The sequence below is a fragment of the Felis catus genome, chromosome A1, assembly GCF_018350175.1.
Source record: "Felis catus isolate Fca126 chromosome A1, F.catus_Fca126_mat1.0, whole genome shotgun sequence".
Lineage (NCBI taxonomy): Eukaryota > Metazoa > Chordata > Mammalia > Carnivora > Felidae > Felis > Felis catus.
Genome location: NC_058368.1, coordinates 28,371,791 through 28,393,525, shown reverse-complemented (window position 1 = coordinate 28,393,525; position 21,735 = coordinate 28,371,791). Strand labels below are relative to the sequence as shown.

General features: G+C 41.4%; 1 protein-coding gene and 1 long non-coding RNA gene across 15 annotated transcripts in view; one reads left to right on the top strand and one right to left on the bottom strand.

Moving 5' to 3' along the window:
- Positions 1 to 885: 885 nt before the first annotated feature.
- On the bottom strand, positions 886 to 14,193 carry LOC111559850. 2 transcript variants are annotated; one of them, XR_002741220.2, is made up of 3 exons: positions 13,875 to 14,193; positions 10,441 to 10,597; positions 886 to 1,947 (listed from the first exon to the last, which is right to left on the bottom strand). It is a non-coding gene; the product is annotated as an uncharacterized LOC111559850 (long non-coding RNA). The 2 variants fall into 2 exon arrangements; XR_002741219.2 differs by lacking the exon at positions 886 to 1,947 and adding an exon at positions 9,840 to 10,120 and having other exon boundaries at positions 13,875 to 14,174.
- AKAP11 (A-kinase anchoring protein 11) overlaps positions 13,653 to 21,735 on the top strand; it is a 50,717-nt gene continuing 42,634 nt past the window's right edge. For 2 of the 13 annotated variants that reach the window (XM_045053505.1, XM_045053490.1), the window contains exons 1-3: positions 14,905 to 15,096; positions 15,648 to 15,760; positions 21,634 to 21,732. The gene's annotated coding sequence lies outside the window, so the exon portion shown is untranslated. Of the gene's footprint in view, positions 13,828 to 14,309; positions 14,421 to 14,904; positions 15,097 to 15,647; positions 15,761 to 21,633; positions 21,733 to 21,735 lie in introns of those variants that run through there. The other 11 variants (XM_023251876.2, XM_045053489.1, XM_045053500.1 and 8 more) reach the window with 7 other exon arrangements.

Here is a 21,735-nt window from a genome sequence, read left to right as displayed (position 1 = left end):
CTTCGGATTCTGTGTCTCCCTCTCTCTCTGCCCCTCCTCTACACGTGCTCTGTTTCTCTCTGCCTCTCAAAAATAAAGAAAACTAATTTAAAAAATTAAAAAAATAATAAACCACCATGGATTAGTATACATGATACACACACATGTATATGTAATATATATATACATATCTTGTACAAATCACTTATTTTTTAAAGTCAGGTTTATTGAACTACAATTCGTCAGCAGGGAAATTCATCCCTTTTAGTACAGTTCAATACATTTTGACAACTGCATAGAGCTGTGTAATCAGCACTGCAGTTAAGGTCTCATATAATTAATGTAGCTTTAAAAACTTTGAGGGCGCCTGGGTGGCGCAGTCGGTTAAGCGTCCGACTTCAGCCAGGTCACGATCTCGCGGTCCGTGAGTTCGAGCCCCGCGTCAGGCTATGGGCTGATGGCTCGGAGCCTGGAGCCTGTCTCCGATTCTGTGTCTCCCTCTCTCTCTGCCCCTCCCCCGTTCATGCTCTGTCCCAAAAATAAATAAACGTTGAAAAAAAAAATTAAAAAAAAAAAAAACTTTGAAATTATCCATCTCATTGTTTATAACCGTAGCTTTTCCTTTTAGTTGCTGAGAAGGATTTCATTATATGGATATTCCAGTTTATTTGTCCTCTTGCCAAAGACATTGTGGTGTTTTCAGTTGGGAGTGATTATGAATGCAACCTTTATAGAAAGTTGCATACAGGTGTTTATATGAACATGTATTTTTCTTTCAGTTAAACAACATAGGATTTCTGGGTCATATGGAAGATATGTACTTATGTATTTATAAGAAACTGCCAAATACTTTTCAAAGTTCTGTGGCATTTTTGTTACCATCATTGACGTATGAGTATTTGTTCCTGTTGCTCCCATCCTTGCCATACTTGTTATTATCAGTTTTTAAGGCAATTCTAAGAGGTAAGTTCTAGTAGGTCAGGTTATCTCACTGTGGTTTTACTTTACATTTCTTCAATGACTAATGATATTAGTCATTATCAGCATCTTTTCATGTGCTTCTTGGCCATCTGTATAAATTCATACAAATCAATTTTTGAAAACCAAACAATCCACTAGAAAAATGGGCAAATTATATGAACAGGCTATTTCCATCAAAGGAATTCAGAATAATCAATGTTAATAAATATCTAAAAATATGTTCAATGGTACCATAGCCAGAGAAATGCAGGGAAATAAAATATTATTTTAGGTCCCTCAGATTGGCAAAGCTGTTTTTAATAAGGATTAAAAGAAATGGGAATTTGTGCACACTGCAGGTGGGAATATAAATCAGTATAACCTCTTGGAGACCTATTTGGTAATACCTAGTAAGTTGAAGACGTGTCTGTTCTATGATCCAACAGTTCCACTCATATATACATATGGGCCCAAAGAGATATGTATAAAGATGTTTACTGCAAGATTGTAGTAAATAAAATAGAGACATTTAATAGTAGTAGAGTGGATAAATAAAGTCATTTATTAATACAATTGAATGAAATGAATCAATGCATTGATCAGTATGTTGGATTTCTTAATGCTGAATAAAAGAATAGACAACTGATGGGGTACCTGGGTGGCTCAGTTGGTTGAATGGCCAACTTTGGCTCACGTCATGGCCTCACTGTTCCACAGTTCAAGCCCCGTGTTGGGCTCTGTGTTGACAGATCAGAGCCTGGAGCCTGTTTCGGATTCTGTGTCTCCCTCTCTCTCTGCCCCTCCCCCACTCATACTGTGTCTCTCAACAAATAAATAAACAAACAAACATTAAGAATAGGCAAGTTGCTAAATATATACACCACATAACATTTATGTAAAAATTTATACACTCAAATAGTATATATTATTTACAGGTTCATACCTATGTAGTAAAAGTATAAAGACATGAATGGTTATGATATGCATCAGTTTCAGGATGGTGGTTTCCTATGGAGAGAAAGGAAACAGAAAAGATAGTGAGAATAAAGCTTTATCTGTACCTGGAACATTTTGCTTCTTCAAAACTATGTTATATTATTTTCAGTTTGTTTTAAGTGTTTCATAATTTAAAACTCTACTCCACCAACTCCCACCTGTGCCTCCATCTTCTCTCTGCAGAACAACCCGGAACCCAGCTCCAGGATTTATCCTTACTTCAAAATTTCTTTAGGATGCACAAAATATCCTAGTGTTGACTCTGATCTTATGCCCCAAATCTAATAACTTTGTTTCCTTATTCATATAATGTAGTTCTTCATTGAACCTTGTTTCTCGGTAACTATGGTGTCAACTGGGGATTGGAGGCTTCCCTTGTTTGGGCCATTTTTCTTTGCCAGCTGATGTCCTACTCCTGCACCCATATGGATAGAGGCCATTTTATCTGTTGATACCCTTTCTTAGTGCTTGCCAGATGTCAGCCTGGGTTGTTGAGTATCTGTTGAGCCTAGATTCCTTGATGTCTTATCTTATCAGCTTTTTGGATCTCCTCTTATACCTGGTATTGGATCTTTTGACACCTGTTGCATTCATGAACTATTCTTTGGATGTGAAGCTCAGAGCTCCCACTGGATTTCCACTCAGCTCTGTTGCCTAAAACCTGTCCCAATCTAGTGGAGGAGGGTAATAGATAGCCCAGCTAAGAGTGATGAAAATTTACAGCTCTCAGCACTTGCTAAGCTTTCAGACTTCCTTCCTAACCTGTGTCAGACTGATCAAATTAAAGACTCTTGAGATCCAAACCCTCAAAATAGAAATCCACTTATTAGAACACAGCTGTCTCTCTTTCACTCACTCCTCAGCCTAGAGATAAAGTACTTCTTGGAATATAACCATTTGTCTTAGAGATGACTGGGGCATTGTGAGTTTTTTTAAGTGTGTGCCCAGGAAGGCATGCTCCCAAGCTACCTGCCTTGTGAAATACAACATCTGTAAGCAATGCCTTTGGGTCTCCTGAATAGCTCTGCCTTTGAATGGGCTGGCCCTTCTGCTCTCTGAAGATTTCTTTCTGGCTCTACCTAGGAGAGCTTCTCCCCAAGATCCCTCTGTTTATTGTCCTCTTAGAGACTATTACGGCTCATGTCTGATTTAGCTTCTTTAGCAACTGAGCCGCACCCAACCTGAAGCCCCATTGTCTTCAAATCTATGGACCCCGATTCCAGACCTCCGCTGCTATTTTGTGCCCATTCTTCAGGCAAACACATGAAAAGAGAGAGTGAAAAGATGTAGCAGAGCAGCAGAAACGTGTTTGTTGTATAATTGATGCTATTGCCAAAAACTGAGACCTACTCTTTTTCTGTGACAGCAATAAACAAGACATCGTCCCTGCCTACCTTCAAGTGGCATAGCTGTCGTAAAGAAGCAAAAAATGATAGGTGAAACAGGAGCCGGGCAGAGTCAGAGTCTAGAGAGATTTATCTTATGAAGGCTTCCTGCCAAATATGTTTTCAAGAATTCTCAGGGGGAGTCAGATCCTTAGGGATAGGAGGTGATGCCACATCCTTTAAATGGACCGAAGTTTTCTAGGGACCAGACGGCAATAGAAATCCCAGCATTATGGACCTCTGCATCATCTCTGCAGGGTAGTAGCCATGGTCTCCAAATGGCAAGCAGAGGTGAGGTGGCAGTCCCCTTCTGCTTGCATTACATTTTTTGGAGTGTTGTTGTTGTTGCTGTTGTTTCCGGTGCATCCATGAATTTAGTATGCCATGAACTGCGTATTCCTGGATAGCCTTTGTTAACACGAAGGGTAGGAGTTGAATTTGGCAAAACACAGGAGAGGCTGATGAATTTGAGAGCTGTAGATTCTGAGAGCATTTAGGGGCTGTAGTTGTAGGTCACCCACACGACAGCTATAGTGCTGAGAAGATGATAAGGGTGCCATGCAGCTGGTTGAAAGTTTGTAGGAAGAGAAGTTATGAAGATGTTATGGAGACTAGTAACATCCCGCTAGGGGTGTCCTGGGGTCCCCTGCTGACATATGGTTTCAAGGTCATTTGGGCTTCCTCGAGAGATCCTGTCAAGAATGATCTTTTGTGGCTTAGAATTCCTCAACCTATTCTATGACCACAAACACTGACAAAGAGAATAAAGCCCAGGAAGTTCCTTAGTTAGAAAATGTAGCTCATGTACGTTTGGTGTTCTGAGATAAGGGCAGATGACATTTAAAGAAACAAGTTAGATGGTGGGAAGGAGAAACAAGCAGTTGGTTAGCTTGGTAGTGGGAAGAAGAGTGGAGCTGAAGAGACAGCTTTAGGTTTGGCTGGTTATTTCTGCCCGGCTAGCGGTCTGGGTGGTATCTTGGGCCAGGTCCTTTAGACCCGGGAGGTAAAGAAGAGATTCTGTGTAAGGCAGGATATAAATAAGATGTCCTAATAATTTATTTTCTATGCTGAGATATTTTTGAGAAAGAAAAGAGGCGCTAACAATAGGCAAAAACTTTGAGTGTGCCAGGATTGTATGTGATCGCACTGGGTAAAAACAGGGTATAAAGTCACCCTGAATACAAAAGCAGGGGGATCCCCAGACCAGAGCAATGTTGTTGATGCTTTGTGGAGGTAAAAGATGACCAACATGAATATATCCCAGTGGCTCCTGGCATGGGTGGAAGTGAGCCAGCCACTTGTTATTGGAACAGCCATGGAGTTGGTTTTATATTACTGAAAGGCAGGGAGCTTAGTGAGGAAATCCATTATGAAGGTGGCCCAGGGAAACTGAATGCTTGGCAGTGGGCACAAAAAGTCTTTGGCTTGCCTCTCCCAGCAGGTGTTTGTTCTTGCATATGTGTTGTATATCGTTTCACTGTTTGACCCGCGGTTATCAAAAGTCATGAGTTAAGGTAAATAGAACCTTAAGTTGGCTGAAGCTAACAAACGAGCAGAGGGCAGAATTCAAGTTAATTTTCTATGACATGCACGTGATTTGCGAGAGACTTCTTTCTGAGGCCAAGTAGAGGATTTACTTGGTCTCTTCACATATTATTTGACATTTCAGGATGAGAGACAAGAGGTCCAATACAAGCTAGAACAGAAGATGAAACATTATGGTGTCACAGAACCCTGTGCCCAATGGAGGTGGTGAATCAGATTGTTGAAAACAAGGAGGGGAAGCATTTGCCAGGTACTGGCAGAAGGGACTGGTATATGGATTCTGTACAGTATCTAAGAAGCAAGTGTTATTTCTGCAGAAAGAGCTATTTGCAAAATGGCATTGTCTGGTCATATTTTAATGTGGGGTTGCTATAGCATTGACCTTGTAAGTAGAGCTAAAAATGCAAGCACTTCAGTGGATGCTGGTGTGGAGAGGTAATAATGATTAAGAATCAGATAGGATATGGGTGCCTGTCCAGCTCAGTTGGAAGAGCGTGAGACTCTTGATCTCAAGGTCACAGGTTTGAGCCTGACATTGGGTGTAGAGATTACTAAAAAGTAAAATCAATCAATCAATCAATCAATCAATAAAACTTGGATAGGGTAATGTACATTTCAGCAGCTTTCAATTATAGCACTTTAATTCCTCCTGGAACCTTGTTGAGAATTCTTAGAATTGCATAAAGAGTTCAGTGAACAAGAAGTGCTCCTGATAATTTTAAAAGTTATTTTGAAAATGCAGGCAAATATTAAAGTTTGAATGGCACAGGGTTTGAAACCAAAATCCAATCAGCACCATGTAAAGTGCTGACTTCTGTTTCCCATAAAACAATGGCATTTCCTGAGCGCCTGGGTGGCTCAGTCGGTTGAGTGGTTGAGCGTCTCACTTCAGCTCAGGTCATGATCTCTCGTTTTGTGACTTTGAGCCCCGTGTCCAGCTTTGTGCTGATAGCTCGGAGCCTGGAGCCTCCTTCGGATTCTGTGTCTCCCTCTCTCTCTCTGCCCCTCCGCCCTCCCCACCCATGCACACTCTGTCTCTCCCTGTCTCTTAAAAATGAAAAAACGTTAAAAAAAATAGTAATAATGGCATTTCCTCAAGCCATCCACAAAATTTATCAGACTTCATTTTATTGCACACCTATTTTCATCAGGAGTTTATTCGGCAATTTCAAAATAGCTACTGAACAGCTGAAAGAGAGAGAGAACATTATAGGCCATTAAACTGTTAAATTGGAGCTCTGCGGGAATCTTGTTACGCCCATTATACCCTGCCTATAGGCATGATGTTTCAAGATAACAAGATCTTGGTAAGAATCTTATTACAGCAACTGATAAGGATGGCAACCTGTACAATCAAATGTGAGATAAGGACACATCTTCAAAAGGAAGAATTTTAAAATCAATTTAGAGATAAGAGCAGAATACGAAAAAGAAAGAGATTGGGACTTTATAAATTTGGGCGTAAAAAGGGTATGTTAAAAATAAATTGCATAGATGCTAAGAAATTTGATACCCACTGTTTATAAAGAAAACACTTTCCATTCTAATGCAGTACTGATTATTTTCCCCTTTATACCTGAACCCAAATCCACACCCTTCCCTCTGGAAGAACCAAAGTCTAAGACTTTTTTGTCTTAGTGGTTTGTCTAGCCCAAACCAGAGATAGTGGGCTACTTTGGAGTTCTTGAGGATTGGCTCTGAGGAATCCCACTCTGTCCTGCAGAAGGCTGAGGTCACAAGTTCCATTGCGGGGAAGGGGAGCCAATTTGTTCAAGGTTGATCCCAGGAAACCCAAAACAAATAGGAATCAACATTAGTATGGGACTAGACTAGACATCTCTAGCACGGTTCAATGACTTAAAACCCCAAGTAGAATAAAGCCTAGGAAGAATTTAAGGTATCTTAAAAGTCCTGCTACTTTAGGGCCTAGATTTTTATCACAACGTTTAATGCTTCCTGGACCATAAATAGGCATGCAATCAATATTCATGCTTCGCATGCATGAGTATTACCTACTTTTAAAGATCTAATCACATAAAGACATTTCGGCTGAATTTCGTGTGAGTTAACTAATAAATAAGGATGTTCTTATCTGCATGTTAATATTTCCTTTGAAAAGCAAAGCAGCCAAGCAACAAGGAATGATAGACCCAGGAACAACTTGTTCTAGGATCTGCTTTATCTTGTCATAAGTTTATGACACTATTCAAAGGACTTTCCTGGCCCTTTAGATACCTAATCCAGGAGAAGTTATCAAATATCTTTTTTTAAGTAGTTAGCATGTATACTGTTGGCTCACATGAAGAGGAAGTGTATTTCACCTTTGCAAAAGACATTTCTGAAAAGTTATGTATAATGTTTTTTTGCAAATTAAAGCATTTTTCCATTTACTTATACTAAGTGCATTTGAAATGTTTGATTACATTTGTGCTTCTTTGAGTTAGAAACGTCAAACATAAGCTTTTTAAAAAAGTTATTTATTTAAGTAATCTTTACACCCAATGTGGGGCTCAAACTCATGACCCCAAGATCAAGTCACATACTCCTCCGACTGAACCAGCCAGGCACCCCTATAATGAAAGCTTTTTATAAAACTCTGTGCTTCTATTTTATAATTAACTCTGTATCAACCATTTAAAATCAGTCGGGCAATGGTATCTTTAAGACTTTCTTATGAAGTAATTACATTTATGAGTGATTATTTGTTTTTGAATTTCAGACAAGAACATATTACATTTTCCTAAAAGATAGTACAGAAGTAGTATTTTATTTATTGGAAGTTGAGTCAGTAATTTAGTTATGACAATGATGATTTAAATCAGAAGACTCAAGGGCGCCTGGGTGGCTCAGCTGGTTAAGCGTCTGACTCTTGGTTTCAGCTCAGGTCATGATCTCATGTTTCTTGAGTTCCAACCTGGTGCTGGGCTCTGTACTGACCGTGTGGATCCTGCTGAGGATTCTCTGCCTCTCCTTCACTCATGTGCTCGCTCTCTCTCTCTCTCTCTCTCTCTCCAAAAATAAATAAATAATCTTAAAAAAGAAAGGAAGACTCATTTAACTCTAGTACAATATATAATAGCAGTCAACTTTATTTTGCTCATTCAGAAGTCCAATTTGGAGTGGCACTTCTAAATTATCATCTGTACTATTTGCTAATAATTATAGTCATGATTTTAGAAGTCATTGGGCATTTAATGAAGACCTACAATATATGAAGCCATTACTAGGTATTATGTTATAATGGTTCAGATGTGTTTCTGTTCTTCAAGAGATTCACTACAAAAGAATTAGGTAAGTATGTAAGTTAAAAGGCATATCAGATTGTGGTATAATATACATACTTTTAAAACAAAGGCTTGATGAGATACTTTACCTTTTTTTTTTTTAAAGCTTATCTGAGAGAGAGAGAACGTGTGCACAGGGATGGGTTGGAGGGGTGGGTGGGCAGGGGAGGGGGGAGGGGAAGAGAGAGAGGGAGAATCCCAAGCAGGATCTCTGCTGTCAGTGCAGAGCCCAACCCACCCCAGGGCTTGATCTCACAAACCCTGAGACCATGACCTGAGCCAAAATCAAGAATTGGAGGCTTAACCAACTGAGCCAGCCAGGCACCCCAAGGTACTTTATCTTTCAAATTTGAAAAGCATTTTTATATGTTTAAATGGCTGATGAAATTATAATGTCCACAGTTTTCCACTTCCAGTATGTTTTACATTGGTTTATTAACTACTATTAAATAATGTATGTAAATCACCCACCAAAAGAGGTGGTCTGCTCCACTATCTTTTTCTGTATTTTCCAGTGTTCTACATAATGAGTGTATATTAATTTATTACCACAAAAAAAAAAAAAAAAACAAAATCCAAAAACTGAGCGATGTGAAAAAAAAAGGACTTGACTTCTCTCTCTTACAAGAACTGCCAGCTGGGGCCATCACTCAGGCAGGAAACAGGAATTCGGCAAGTGGGCCAAAGGGAGACCTAAGCTTTCAAACAGGAAGCGACATGGAATCTGCTTCTGGCTGTCAGAGATTGCTAGTGTAAAGCTCCGGGGGAAAGCCGATGCCTGCCTTTGTAGTCTAAAGGTCATTAGGGGCATTAAGCTGAGAGGCTCGTTTTGTATAGGTGGAACCAGACTAAACCAGCTAATTTTAGTCTAAATGGTGGCATTTAGTGCCCCTATGTGATCTAGAACAGTTCATTGGAACTTGCTGGGCCAAATTTCTTTCCTGTGCATACAATCCAAATGTCTTGGCTCCGTTAGACTATGCAAACAGATGAAAGTAACATTTCCGTTAAATAGCAAAATTACATTGGAGGAGACACTGCCAACTTGATTACTAGAAATTAGCCCACTAAAATGTCCCCTGGGGACACGTGAGACGTTTCTTGCTCCTTGGTACAATCTTAGGTGCACTTAGACAAAGCCTGTGTTCTCTGACTGGTCACACACTGCCTTGGCTCCTTAGTACTGGTCTTCCCCTCTCCACATCACCTTGTATAGGGAGCATGGGAAGGGGACACTTGTGGCCCCTCCTACACCATCCCAGGCCTAGAACAAGCTTTCCATTAATTCCTCTTATAACAGGACGGATTTGGTTTATACCATTTATCAAGACTTTACTGAAGATTCCTAGTATTAAAAAATGATTAAAGGAAACAACTTAGGTGATACAAATAAACTTTATTTCACACTTCCTTAAGTGGACAGTTTCCTTTGGAGAACTGCAAAATGGGGCAGAAGTCGGGAAGCTTTTATAGACTAAAGAAAAAAGAACAGGGAAAAGGAAAAGTGGGAAATATCTGATTGGTTGGGGCCACATTGTCAACTTTATTTGCTTGTTTTTAATTTTTTAATGTTTATTTATTTCCAAGGCAGAGAGACAGAGCATGAGTGGGGGAGGGGCAGAGAGAGAGGGAGACACAGAATCCAAAGCAGACTCCAGGCTCTGAGCTGTCGGCACAGAGCCCGATGAGGGGCTTGAACTCACAAAACCATGAGATCATGACCTGAGCCGAAGTCGCATGCTCAACCGACTGAGCCACCCAGGCACCCCAGCTTTGTTTGGAGTGAGAAGAAACAAATAAGCATAGAGCCTAGAGTTGGCTTGGTTTGGGGGGACTGGCTGACTGGATATACTGTGTTTTTGGTCTAGTGGAGCATTTACACAGACACAAAAGTTATTTAAGCTTTGGTTTGCTGAGGTGGCATCCTGGGCGGGAGCAGCTCCATCTTGGGCCTAGAAATTTATTTCAACACTAGCAAGGGAAGGAAAAATAGAACACAGAATAAGCTGTGAAGATACCTCCCTTCCCCCCTCCCCTTCTTTTTCCTTCCTTCCTTCCTTCCTTCCTTCCTTCCTTCCTTCCTTCCTTCCTTCCTTTCAATGAATAGATAATGAGTAATGAATAACACTTAGTATGTGCCAGGCTTGTGTAAGTAAAAATAGATGTGGTTCCTGCTCATGGATTCTACGGTCTAGCAGAGGAGAAAGACCAAATAATCACTCAAATCAAAATCATTCTAAGTTGCTAAATGCACTGGAGAAAAAGTAGAGTCCAGATGGGGAGGAGCTTACCTAGTCTGGGGAATTAGTACAAGAGTTCTTGAGTTCTTGAGAGTACAGCTGAATGCTGAGGGATTCTCAGGCATGCAGAGGCTAAGGGGTGGACAGAGAACACTCAGTGCTGAAGGAAGATCTCGTGGGAAGGCTCCAAAGCAGAGAGGATCTGGCCCTATTTTGAGGAAGTGGAAAAAAAAAAAAAAAAGACTTTCTGAGAGAGAGAGAACAACAGAAGAGAGTAAGAAAGATCATTGGTGGAACCATAAGAAGCCACTGAAGCCTTTTAGGCAGGGGGATGACACTGTCAGATCTGAGCTGCCGGAGTAGAAATGCCAGCCCTGTGGGGGAAGAGAGCACACAGTTCAAACAGCAGGCAAGAAAGACAAAGCCAGGAGCCAAGTAACCGTGCTAGGAAAAGAAATATAGACTTTGTAAACTGGGTACGTTTTATCTTTTAAAGTATTAAGAAAGAATAACGAATGTCCACACAAAACTTAGACACAAATGCTCAAAGCAGCACTATTCCCAAGAGTCCCAAAGTGGACACAACCCACATGTCTATTAACTGATAAACGGAATACAATGGAATCATCATTTGGCAATAAAAAGAAATGAAGTACTTATACAGGCTACAGCATGGATGACCCTTGAAAACATTTAGCTAAGTGAATGAAGCCGACACCAATGACCACATAGTGTACAATTCCATTTATACGAAGTGTCCAGAACAGGCAAAGGTAGGGACATAAAGGAGATCAGTGGTTGCTTCGGGCTGGGGAGGAGGTGGGGATCGACTGCTCATGACTGTGGAGTTTCTTTTAGCGGGGACAAAATCGTTCTAAAATTAGATTTTGGTGATGACTGCACAGCTCTGGGAATATACCGAAATATATTGAATTGTACTCGTCAAGTGGATGAATTGTATGGCATGTGGATTATATCTCAATAAAGCTGCTAAAGCAAAATAATTTTAAAAAGAATCCAGGAACTAGGGACATCTGTAGAAATGGATCTCAATCCTAAATTTCTTCTCCCTTCATGTTCGTTGTACTCTAATTGTAGCTAGCAAAAGATACCACAAAGACTGTCTTGCTAAGGGTGAGTTGGGAGGATTTATGGCTCTATTAATACATGTTAGAATGACAGAGTTGAGCCTGTTGTTCATCTAAATTAGCAGTACCACGCAGCTGGTTCGGTTAATCATCATGACTGCAAACAGCACTCAAGAGTGCTCCATTTTTTCAACATTTTCAAAGAATGGTCTTAATTTGTTAAAATCAGAACTTTTCTCTTTTTAGCATTTTTCCTTTTAAAAAAGAACCCTGTAATGTTCCTTGAAATCTTATTTTCATTAAAACTAAAGTGTTAGCCTAACTTTAAAATGTTGCCTCAGATCTCTTAAATATTTTCCATTCTTTCAGTCTTGATTAGGTACATGTGAACCATTATTTATTAAATAGTACATAGGTTCAAAATAGCTACAGGGAATATGAGGTTGAGCAGGTGGCAATGCTTCCGTTTTCACACTCTGAGAAGGCCAAGATTTCTTAGGGAAGCATTCCTGGTATCTGTATTAATCAGTTTCATAGCTTCTCAGCTGGTGTGTGTGTGTGTGTGTGTGTGTGTGTGGTGTATGCGCACACAAATCCAATTTCATTTGTCTTGTGCTACGGACCCTCTTAGATTTTATACAAATTTATCACATTTCCCTTTCCAGCTTCTGTGTTACTGGTGCGTGCATGCCAAAGTGTAATTCAGGCTTAACCACTTTGTGTGTAGGCTAGTTAAATTGCCTTGTTTTATGTATGAGGAAGTTGAGACTCAAGAATGATAAGGAAGCTTGATTTGGTTGCTTTAGCAGTTAATGAGAGGTCTTCCAGTTCAAACTTGTTCCTGATTTCTGTTTTTTTAGTGAAATACCTTCATTTTCTAGCCTTCAACTTCTATCTGTTTAAATCTGATACCCAGGAATAAATATCTACATTGAACATCACTTTGTTTGTTTTTCTTAGATCTGGCTTTAGGAATAGACAGAAGAGGTGGTTATCTGTGTGGTATAAATGGATGAGAAAAAAAATCAAATGTGACTTTCTTTTCAGGACATTCATGTGCCCAAATAACAAAAAATTTCCATTTATTTCTTTTACTGTCATTAAATAGCAGTAAATGAAGATGTAGCCAGATGTTTTTAACAGAAGGCATTAAATGGCACCAATGCTCTGACCAAATGGATAATGTCAAGGTCATTGGGAACGAAGTCTTTCAGGATTGTGTCTGTCTTGGACTACAAGTCTCAATCTCCTTGCTTCCTCTGAAACCTAAAAGGTTCTGAAATCAGTTCAGATTCTAAAAGGTTCAGAACCTAAAATCAGTTCTCTGCAGGGAAGAGCTTTAAAGACAAAAGTACAGCATAGGTATCTCTTCCCTCTAGAATTCTCCACCGCTTTCCATTGCATTTACATTCCCAACAATTACTTTCCTAGCTTACAAAACCTTACAGGACCTGGCACATATTTATTTACTTCTCCGACCTTATTTCTTCTTACTTTCTCATCTTTTCCCCTCAAATCCAATTTAAGGCCTTTAAATTAGCTGTTTCCTTTGCCTAGAAGGCTCTTCCCTCTGATGTTTGCCTGCCTCTTAGGCAAATCACTGCTTACCATCTCCTCCAAAGGTCGGCCCCTCAAGCAGCCACCCAATCACAATCACCGTCACATCATTTACTGTATTTTCTTTGCATTGAGCTTAAGGCAAACAAATAGTTTTTCTTTCTGCCTCCCCCCATAAGCTCCCTAGAACCTAGACTCATTTGTCTTCATCACTGCTCAGAAGACAGATGGAGTAGTGTCTAACATTTGTACTAGCTCAACAAAAACTTATTGAAGGAAGAAATAAAGTATGTATGCACCCTTTGTTCCCTGTCCCCCTCTCCCAAACAGTCCAAAACTCATAATGAGGATATACTTCAAAATGCCTTTCTCATCTATCAGGTATTTCCACCTTTTAATAGATGTCCATGAGGAGACTGTGCAACTTGACTGGACCAGCCCTTCCGATTGCAAATGTAAATAATCACACATTAGATTTTCATCTAGGGCTTGGTTTCTCCGTGACCAATGCTTTACTTCCTGATTCCGATGCCGCGTAAATTGGTAAGGGTGAGCACTAGGGCCCGGAGATCCCTTGATGCCAATTGTTGAGGTTCGGATAGGGCCGTGGGCCTGAAGCGCTGTGAGTGGTCCTCCCTAGAGATGCTGGAGAGAAGGGGCGGAGCCACCCCCAAAGGATGAGCCTTACTTGGGCCGTCAGATCTGGAGGGGCTGCCGCTTTGGGAAGAACCACGGCAATCAGAACAAAGCGAGGCTAGCCTGTGGCGAAGAAGCAGCCCAGCTGACCCCAGGGGTAAGACCAAGGGTTCGAAAGAGAGGAGTAAGGGCCTGAAACCAAACCTGCGGAGCCAGCCACAGCTTGGGTATTTTGCCAGAGGAAAGGGTTAAACCGTTTCCATGGTAACGGATCAGGAAGCGCGCAAGACGTTCGCCGCAGGTTCGTAGGTCAGCCTGGAGTTTAAAGCTCCCACGGCTGAGCGGATCCTGGCCAATAGAGCGGCCGCTTGGACGTCACGAGACGCGCGGGGCCGATCCGCTAGCCGCCCCAGAGCACGTGGGAAGGTTTTTCCTGTTCGTTCTTTCATTTTTTAAAAGCCCACCCACTTTTGCGCGGGCTTGGTCACAGAGTTCTTCTCGCGAGAGGCGCCGCACCCTCTCGCGAGAGTGAGTGGGAGGTGTGGGGATTAGGTGGTGTTGCAGACTGGAACTGCGGCGGCGGAAGCCGGGGGTGGGCAGGGCGGGGGCGGGCCCGCGGGGCGGGGAGGCGGGGAGGGGGGAGGGCCGGGGGCTGGTGCGGGAGGGGGCGCCCGCCTGCTCGGCGGCTCGCGCGACTGGTCGTTGCGGGCCGGTGACATGCCTGTGAGCTGCGGAGGCTGCGGCCCCCAGGTGAGGCGGGTGCGGATCCGCCCGCAGCAAAAGCCGCGCGTTGGCCGGGGTGGCGGCGTGGTGCGGGGCCGCGGTGGATGGGGCGGCCCGGCTCGGGCGCCCCAGCCTCTCTGCAGTCCCTGCTCTGATTGCGGGGCTGTCCAGAGCTGCGCCTTCGCTCGGCGGTGGGAGGAGAGCGGGAGGAGCGGGGCGGAGGGAGGAATCCCATGGCACCGGGCCTCGGGGGGAGGGGGCATCCTCGGGCTCGAGACGGGTCTTGTGGGTCCGGAGCGTGGGGGCCGAGTTGCATGCAGCCCCTTTGAATGACAAGCTCAGTTTCCATCCCCAGAATGGTCTTCCCAGCCGGGTCTTTTCGGTGCGTAGCGGTGCGTGTGCTTAGTTTGTGTTCGTAGTGCGCGCACAGGAGCGTATACCGGAGGAGGAGGACGTTGCACTTTGTCCCCGAGCAGCATCCTTCACTGTCAGAACCTCCGAGCGTTGGAACCAGGCGCAACCCAAGTCTTGTGACAGAAACGGAAGGCGTCAAGCAGCTCCTCGGAGTGTTGATGTTTGGATTTGCTGTCAAAATTTCTCCGAGGCTGTTTGTTGATGGTTTAAATGCTGGCCATCCATATTGCGAATGGATTTGGTGTACTTTTGTAACTCCAGGCACCTACCTCGCTTTACACAAAAATAGGTAGATGTGACCGAAGTATTAAAAAACGTTGGTAAAATGGCAGTGGCAGTAGAATCTAAACCACTACCGTGGTACAGCTTGTTAACAGTTCTGCTTTCCCTCTCCTCTAAAACCTTATTAAACTGGAAGTGGTTTAGGCTTAAGATGTTCAGGATGAGAAATACAGCTGACACATACCTGATGGTATTAGTGCAAACTAGAGTTAAAAATTTTGGTTCTCTTTTCAGCATCATAATTATTCAGTCCCTTGCAAAACATACAAGCTTTTCTTAGCTTCTTTCCACTTTGTTAGGGATGTTCCATTGATTCATAGTGATTTTTAAATGTCAGGGAAATGTATAGAAAATACAGAGTATTCAAAATATAAGGCACTCAGTAATGCAGAAGTGACTTTAATGTCTTGTTTATGATTTTAGAGTAAATGACAGCACAGTTCCCAGCACGATTAGTGTCAGTTAAAATAGTGCAATTTAACGCATCTTTTTAAACACCTAGTCCCCTTTTCAAGTAGTAACATGGTTTTTCTTACTTTCTTATGTTCTTTTTGGCAGAACTACCCAGGGTTGACCGGGAATTTCACTGTTGGTTGTGGCTGTAACAGCTCGGTTTATGAGAGATCAAAGAATGTAAGGCAGTCAGAAAAACGGATTCCCAGGCTGAACTGGTAACTAGTGATTAGTGTATATACCTAAGTAACTGCACTATTGCTGAGGGCCTACAGGTATACTCCTGGGCTAGTGATATTTCTCGGTTGTTGAGGATAGGGGACCTCCTGAAGACCCTGAACCACAGTGAGAGCTTCTTTAGCTTCTAAATTCCTGGGATAAATCTAGAATCTGAAGAATCTCCTTTACCTTTAGAGATTGGAAGAAGGATAGTACACTTTTTTTTTTTTTTTTTTTTTTTTTTAATTCCAGGAACATACTGTCTGGAAAAAGAAATCAGATCAAATCAGATTTGGTCATTTTTAGGGAAATTTCCACTTGTAAATCGGCAGTGGAGTTCTGTTCCATGCTTGGAGAAAATGTGAAAAACTTAATGGGCAAAAGAGACTGGTCTAGATTTTATTTTATTGTTTCATTTTTTAAAAACATTTATTATTGAGAGACAGAGCATGAGCAAGGGAGGGGCCTAGAGACGGGGCCGGGGGGGGGGGGGGGGGGGGGAACGACAGGATCGGAAGCAGGCTCCAGGCTCTGAGCTGTCAGCACAGAGCCAGTCGCGGGGCTTGAACTCACAAACTGAGAGATCATGACCTGAGCCGAAGTCGGACATTTAACCGATGGAGCCACCCAGGTGCCCCGAGACTGGTCTAGATTTTAAAAGACCTCCCATTCCTCTTGGCAAACTGGTTTTCAAGGACAGAAAAATAAATTTTTTTTCCTAGTCTTTATAACCTTTTGGTAAGGGTTTCAAGCTTTTAGGATGTAGATATTTGTTTTGTCTTGCCTTTGAAACATAATTAAAGTAGTTTTGGGTAGGGTAATTATTTAGGCAAGCCAAATTTGTCCTTTTTCTGTCAAGTGGCCTGCATTTTAGTAATAGAGTCAGTCATTTGGAGGGAATGAAAGTGGAACGAGTCCAGGAAGAGATCTACACTTAGCTCGGGCTTGACTTAAGGCTGTACCAACTGGTAAATTTGGGAAAGGAAAAAAAAAATACTGTATCAGTTCAGAAGCAGACCAAACAGATTCAAATGCCTTCATGCTGCCACTCTTCTTTGCATATGAAAGTTCATTTTATTGTTAAATACTTAACTAGAGTAAAGATGTTTGAAATGAATAGATTAGAAACTGAACAGGTTAAAAGGAGAAAGGTTAACATTTTTGGCTTAATCTGAGAATGTTTCATGGGAAAAAGTAAGGTAAATAAATGGTGTGGTGGTCTGGAACAGATTGGATGGAACTAGAATGAAAGTGAGGCAAAATAGAAAGAGTTTGGGTTTTGGTGTCAGGCAAATCTGTTACTTAATATAGCTGAGTCTCTATTTCCTCATCCCTGATGGTGAGAGTCAAAATACCTCAAGGTTATTTTGAAGCTTATAGTAGCTGCTTAGTCAATGTTTTTCCTTTGACCTTTTTAATGGCTTGAGGGTTATTTGGCTGCAAGGGTCACAAACCCATTTGAATGAACTTAGTTAAAAAAGGCGTTTGTCAGGGGCGCCTGGGCGACTCAGTTGGTTAAGCTTCCAACTCTACCTTTTGCCTCAGGTCCCGATCTCCTGGTTCCTGAGTTCCAGCCCTGTGTGGGGCTGTGCTCTGGCAGTGCGGATCCTGCTTGGGATTCTCTCTCTCCCTCTCTCTCTGCTCCTCCCCTACTGGCACTGTCTCTGTCTCTCTCAAAATAAATAAATAAACAAAAAAGTATTTGTCAACACATTTGGTGGGTTGCTTCTGAAGCCCATTGCATGAAGTCCAACTTAGGGTCCTGGGAACTAGAAAATCTTCAGACAGTTAACTCTTCCAGTTTTTCTCTGGGAACACATGGTCTTCTGTGTCTGCTCCTCTGTTCTTTGGCACTCTGGACGCTATTATGTCTTTTGAAGCAATTCCTTTTCGATTGGCTCTCTTTAAGGCTCTTGGTTTCTGCTTCCCCCTGGCTTTGGCTTGCATGAAACTTTGGTTTGCTGTGGTGCCAACACCAGACTCACTTTGCTTTAGCATGAGTCTCAACGAGTATCTGCATCTCTTAATTCTGAATTTCTAGAAGGATAATCCTGTGGGTCGAGTATGCACTCGTAGTCCAGTTGGCTGAGGACCGGCGAAGAGGAGAATGGTAAATGGATGAGGAGGAGACTTAGGTGCGTCTCACAGTTTGTACTTTGTTAGACTGAGTACCACAAGTTCTCGAATAAAGAGGGGATAGACAGGGAGGAATGACGGGAACCTCTGGTGTCCGTTAACATCCTGCAGTTGGCATTTTCCCCTCTAGTACTGCATTGAACTCGCTCTCAGTAACGGTCTCTTTCAGGATGGATTCTTCTAGGTTTCTGAATGAAGGCAAATTATGTAAATGCTTCGTGCCTCAGTCTCTCTATATGTAAGATGGGTATATTAACAGCAACTTCTGTTGTGAGAAATGTGAGTGCTGTTCAACAGCAATTAAGCAGTACCTCTCACGGGCACAGTGTAAGGATGTAGTATGATTACTACTAAGTGCATTCTGTGTGGCAGGTGCCACGATATGGACTCCTGCAGCATTCAGAGATGAAAGGAGTGTCATTTCTACCCTCAGGAGTTTAGTATAAGCTTAATGCTGACCACTCTAGACATAAAACTGTCTCTTGACTCCAGTGACACTAAAGTTTTCTAAATCTCTACCTTGCCTCCTTTTCAAACTGCCACTTGTTTGTGGTTCTTTGTTTACCTGCCCGGCAACCTTTTATCATGGTTGCCCCCTAAGATTCTTTCTTGATCTTCTCTGTGCTTTCCCAGTCTCTAGGATCAGCTTTCAAGCTCTGTATATATAGATGACTCCTGGAGTAACATCACTAGTTCTGACCTCCCCAACTAAATGTATATATTTTAGGTGACTTTGGATATTACATTGACATAAACACTGTCTTCCAGTTACCCTGTAATTGGCAAAGGCTCCACTTTTCTTCCACATCCCCAAGCTTGAAACCTTAAAATTATCTTTCACATTCTTTTTTTTTTTAATGCCTTATATATCCTATCGGTTAATAGGTTCTGCACAGGTTTTTAGAATGCCTCGTTACGTGCCAAGCACTGGGCCATTTGCAAAGCAGATCCATTCACTCATTTCTGCTACTGGTGGGTTAGGGTGGAGCTTTATCACTATTTGCAAGAGCTACATAAATGTCTTTTCAGCAGTACAACTCTTTGAGTCATGGCAGAATAGATGTCACTGATAAAGAGAAATGTTTTCCTAGGTTAAAATTCTGAACATATTTTTTGTTAAAGTAATCTTGTAGATGGGGGTTATGTACAAGATTAAGAATATTGCTTCAACTTCTAAGCTGTGTATTCACACTGAAAGCACAGCCTAAAGATTTTAGGGTTTTTTTTAGCTGTATTTATTGTTGGTGTGCAGGAAATTAGAGAAGCAAATATCTTAATAGATAATCATTTAGGTCAAACACAAATTAGGTCTTTTTATATGATTGATTATTGTTTTGAAAGGAAAAACAAAATAGTAACTGATAGCCGTGGTATTTTTAGATATTATAAGCTAAACAGCAAGTCTGTTCCTAAGAAAGAAGCAAATGTTTGAATTCCCACTATATCAATTCCTGCTATATCAGGTACTGTTTTTACATATATTATGTAATTGCACTCTTAGAGAATCTTGTGAAGATTAGCCTTAGCTTCCTGATTTTTGCAGAAAGGAGAGATGCTTCACCCTAATGCCACTGTTGGCCTGTCAGGTGTTATTGTTTTGTTTTTAATGGTTGCTCTGGGGTTTACAAGATAACTTTAACTTATCAGTATCACTTTTTGTATACTGAAGGAACAGCATTTTTCTAACTCCAGCCTGCCACACTCTGTTTTATTTTGTAATGCATTTTACTTGTGTATGTTGTAAACCCCATTCATACATTGTTATCACTTTTAGTTTAAATAGTTTTTTTTTTTTAAGGGATTAAACAAAAAGAAAATAGCTCTGAAACAGCTTTTATATTACCCTCATATTTACCCTTTCAGGCATTCTAAACTTGTTGTTTAGATTCAGACTTCTATCTGGTATTGTTTTTTGTTTTTTGTTTTTTGCCCATAGAATTTCTTTTAACCTTTATTCTACTGATGGTTGGCGGGTGGTGAGTTCTCACAGCTTTTTTTTTTTTTTTTTTTTTTAGCTCAAATAAACTTATTTTGCCTTAATTTTTAAAAGATACTTTCTGTGGGTATAGATATCTCAGTTGACACATTTTTTTTAGATGTTGCTCAGTTTTATTTATGGCTCCGCATAGTTTCTGACAAGAAGTCTGCTGTCTTTCTTTGTTCCTCTTTATGTAATATATACTTTTCTCTCTGGTTGCTTTTAAGAATTCTCTATCCCTAGTTTTCAGAAACTGGGTTATGATGTACCTTGGTGTGGTTTTCTTTATGTTCATTTTTCTTAGGATTTGTCGATCTCTCTTGTATCTGTCAGTTTATGGTTTTCATCAACTTTTGGAAATTCTGAGCCATTTTATCTTCATAGATTACTCCTGTCCCCCACCTTTTTGGGGATTCCAGTTACTCACCTTTCACAGTGAGTCACTGATGCTGCCTTGTTTGTTTGTAGGCTTCTCTCTGTGCTTCAGTTTTGATTGCTTCTTTTGCTATGTCTTGAAGTTCACTTTCTGTTGCAGTGTTTAATCTGCTGTTGATTGCACCCAGTATGGTTTTATTTTAGATTTATTTTTAACTCTAGAGGTTTGGTTTGGGTCTCTTATATTTTCTGTTCTCTCCTTATGATCATGTTTTCCTCTTCCCTTTTGAGTATATGGAACATGCTCGTAGTATAATTTTGACATCTTTTCTGTTCATTCCATTTGTCATTTCTGGGTCTGCACTACTTGCCTTGTTTCCTCCTGCTTAGGGGTCATATTTTTCTCCTCCACAGGTAATTTTTGACTGTGTGCTGGCCGTTCAGGTTTATGCTATTGCTTGCTCGATTTTGTTGTGTGTGTGTGTGTGTCGTTTTTTTTTTCAGTTTTGTTGTATTTTTTAAGTGTTGGGTTTAGTTGGGGTTCATGGTTGTTTGGAATCTGTCGGATTGTTTTGAGGCTTGCTTTTGAGCTTTGTTAGTGCGCCTGCAGAAAAGCCTCACTGTAGTGCTCCCTTAGTCCCCCAGCTAAGGTAAATTGCGTCTGAGGAGCCCATCCATTGCCTGATATATTACACAGCTTTTTTTCCACTCCGGTTGGTGGGGGTGCAGATTATTCCAAGCCCTGTCTGGCTCCAGGTATTGTTTGGCCTGCTGCTGTTTGGTAGTTATTTCCCCAACTTCTGACACTTGGCATAGATCAGTATTTGACCAAAGTCCCTAGAAGAACCCATCTGCAACTCTCTGATGCTCTCAGTCTTTGTGAGCTCTCTCTCCAGTGCTGTACCCTGAGCGTTCTAGCCACCTTGGCCTTTCCAGACTCTCATCTCTGCCTCTGCAACTTGCTGAGACCATCAGAACACTTGGCTTTCTCCTGTCTGTGCTGTGACCTGAAAGTAGCCAGCGGCCAGTGTTTCCCTTCTTTCGGCAGTCATAGGCCTGGGTTACCTGTTGCCTAATGTTTGAAAACTAATGTTTCACGTATTTTGCCCCGCTTTGTTGTATTTATATTTAACAGAATATTAATTTTAACACTTGGCCATTTGGAATTCGGCCAACACGTGTTTTTGGAGCATTTACTGTGTTATCAAATATTGTAAAATTAGAAATTATTGGAAGCTGATAATGATTCATTAAATGTAGAAGTACCCATTGAAACATTTGAAGGTATACTTGCCTCTTCAAAGACTTTTTATTTATTCAGCAGATGTTTGATTTGCCTTCTGTGTTAGAATGTAAATACAATAAAACATTTTTGTCCTCCAGAAATTCACAAAAGGAAGGAAGCAGGAAAAAAATGGACTGGGACAACCCACCTTGGGAGAGCACAGAGGTGGTGGCTACTGTTTGGGCAAGGAGGGATTGGTA